Source organism: Pyrus communis, chromosome 10 (genome assembly GCF_041283825.1).
Source record: "Pyrus communis isolate YQ-2024b chromosome 10, ASM4128382v1, whole genome shotgun sequence".
In the NCBI taxonomy this organism is placed as follows: Eukaryota; Viridiplantae; Streptophyta; class Magnoliopsida; order Rosales; family Rosaceae; genus Pyrus; species Pyrus communis.
In genome coordinates this window covers 23868066-23871485 of record NC_142574.1, presented here as the reverse complement: position 1 = coordinate 23871485, position 3420 = coordinate 23868066, and positions in this window count along the sequence as shown.

Sequence of the window (3420 nt, the reverse complement as noted above, 5' to 3'; positions counted from 1 at the left end):
TGAATTTGGGATTCCCAAAAATTTCGGTTTGGGAATCGGGACAAGGGTTTCGGTATGGGATCCCATACCGAACCACCCCTAGATCTACCTCCTTGCAAAGGAAAAACAGTAATTTGGGTAGTAGTGGATAGGTTGTCCAATATGCTCATTTCACAGCCCTTGCTCATCCATATTCTGCCTCTATGTCTATGATTGCTTAACTTTTGTCAACAAATATCTTTAAGTTGCATTTTACGGCAAATTCTATCATTAGTGATGGAGATCCAGTCTTTATGAGTAAGTTTTGGAACAAAATTTTTACTTTACAAGGTTCAACCCTTTGTTTCAGTTCTAGATATCATCCACAGACGGATGAGCAAACTGAAGTGCTTAATAGGTGTTTAAAGACCTATTTGAGATGCATTTGCAGTCTAAAACTGAAGAAATGGGCTCTGTGGTTATCTTGGGCATAACGGAGTTACAATACAGGTTATCACACTGCCGCTAAGATGACTTCTTACGAAATTGTGTATGGGCAACCTTTTCTACTGCTTCATTCTTATGAAATAGGTGCTACCAAGGTGGAATCAGTTGATCAAGGCTTGCAAGAAAAAATAGAATGTTGTCCTTGTTGAAAACCAACTTGGAAGCTGCTCAGTGCAGAGTGAAAGTGCAATCTGATAAACATAGAACTAAACAGAACTAAAAAGGTGTTTGAAGTAGGAGATTGTGCATGCTTGAGAATGGTTCCCTATCAACACATGTCTCTCACTTCTCATCCTTTGCATAAGTTGCAACCAAGATTCTATGGTCCACTAGAAATTTCAAATCGAGTAGGTGTTGTGGCCTATAAGTTGAAGTTATCGGAAAACTTTAAACTACATCTTGTTTTCCAGGTTTCATGTCTGAATGGGCATTTGGGTGAAACCATGCTACTTCTTGCCATCACATATTCTGGAATTTTTTGCAAGATGTCCCAGTAGCTATTTTGGATAGAAGAATGGTTAAAAAAAAAAAAAAAAAAGGCAATGATGCTGCTACAAAGGTTTTAGTTCAATGGTGGAATCATTCCAAGGAAGATGCTACTTGGAAATTGTATTAGGACTTGAAGCTCAAACTTTCAAAAGTTGCTCGGCTTTGATTTTTTTTTTCTCTAAATTTTGTTTAGGGGGGTATTGATATGATACTAGTTGGCATCATCATATCATGCCAAATGTACTGTAAATATTGGTAGTAGAGTTACTTAGTAGTTAAGATTGAGTTAGTTACTATAACCAGAAGCTTGTAAAAGAAGGTGGCAGTTATTGAATTGTCATTGTGTAATGAGAAAAGCTATTATTCTCTGTAAAATTGTTGAAGAACTAAAGTAAGGATCTAACTAGGAGTGGGTTCAAAAAACTGACAATCGAAAAAAAAGGGGACTTAACACTGAATCGAAATAAGAAAAACTGAACCGAACCGAACCTTACTGGTTTGGTTTTGATTTTGGAGGTTTAGAAAGTGAACCAGACTGAATCTCTTTATACTTTATGATGTATGCCCATGATATTTCTTTTGTGAAATTTTGTTGCCAAGTTGAAACTAAGCCTAGGGCATTTTCAAGGAACATACTTAGTTCAATTAGGGAGAATATATCCTTTGGTTATGTTATGCCCCGATTCCGACATACGTTCAGGATTGACACGTGACGTCACCAAGTACCCGTATCTCTATCATACCCTGCCTCCGGGATATGATGAAAGCACAACTCGAGATCCAACTGCATAATAATTTTTTGTATACTTTATGGCTGCATCTAACCTCCCCATTAGACTGCCTACGTACTCTAAACAGGGATCAAGCCATTTGTAGTTCGTCCTTCGCTACAATTCGACATATATCACAGTCTATTCAAGCCGAAAGGCATAACATTCCTCAATCAATCACTTGGACTTAACAAGCATGAATTATTCGATTCAAGCTACATAACGAACCCACATGACAATCAAGGTTTCTGTTTCATCCATTATATAAATCACTATGTTTCAACATAAAATTGCAATTCATTGCATGTAATATATCAAAGAATCAACAAAGCACAATAGTATCCTCTTGTCACATTGATCAACTAATCTGATAGTATTAATAACAATCATTTCCAACATCATTCCACAATCACTTCAAGTAACCAATTCCATGAATCAAGGAGGCACGATATTAACATTTAATTACGTTAATCATTCAACAAGATCACATATCAATGCACGAAATTTAATAAAGGAATACTACATAATTATCTGTCTAGATTCCAAGTAATAACATGATAATTCTAATTTATAAACAGAACATCTATTGTGAGCAATTCCTACTCACTCGAATCTAGGGTCGAACTAACTTTATAGAAATGAGCAAGAGTAGGAATTCCGGACCACTCAACAGAATCCAACCCGAATTATAATCACCAATCAGAATGTACCAAATACAACTAATCCTCATCGCGCAGGTAGTGATCACCCAATGCGGATATACCAAGCATGATCATCCCTGAAATACGTATGGTCTCCCAACACAAATATCCAAGCAGGACCACATCCTAACTCTAGGTAGTGATCACCCAACGCGGATACACTAATCATGATCACTCCTAGAATGTGTATAGTCCCCCAATGCGAATATACCAAGCAGAACCATATGCATAGTCTAATAACATAGGCAGTGATCACCTAACGCGGATATACCAAGCATGATCACCCCTAACAATCCCCCAACCCGGATATACCAAGCATGATCACTCATAGAATGCGTATGGTCCCCCAACGCGGATATACCAAGCAGAACCATAGCATAATCTCATCATGCAGGTAGTGATCACCCAACGCAGATATACCAAGCATGATTAACCCTGAAATAAGTATGGTATCCCAACGTGAATATATCAAGCAGGACCATCCATGTACTGTTGCTACATGGTGCAGTAAATTCAACACACAACCTACCCACAACTCAACCCTTATGAGTTACAACGTAGTCACCTACACCATCAACTTCTCATGGCCACCAACTAATATGTCACACAAGCATATAGGTTCTACCGAATACATCTAATAGAATTCTAGGATCACATTGTTATAACATTTATCGTACTTATCATTCACATTATTAAGAAGATAAATAAACATATATATATATATATATGTCACAATATGATGTCCTATACTCGTAAACCAATGTATAAATCATCTGGGATAACCTACTAACCCATATAGGCCCACTAAGCCCTGCATAGTCTCTAGTAATACAGATTTTAATATTTAAGATCATTTCATAGCTTATTGACCAAAAGTCAAGTCTTTGTCAAAGGTGAGGTTCACAACCCTATACAAATCAATTTAGAACATCCGCCCATGGATTTCCAATCCGTAACTTCCCAAGGTTCTCATTAATCTTCTAGAACAGTATTCT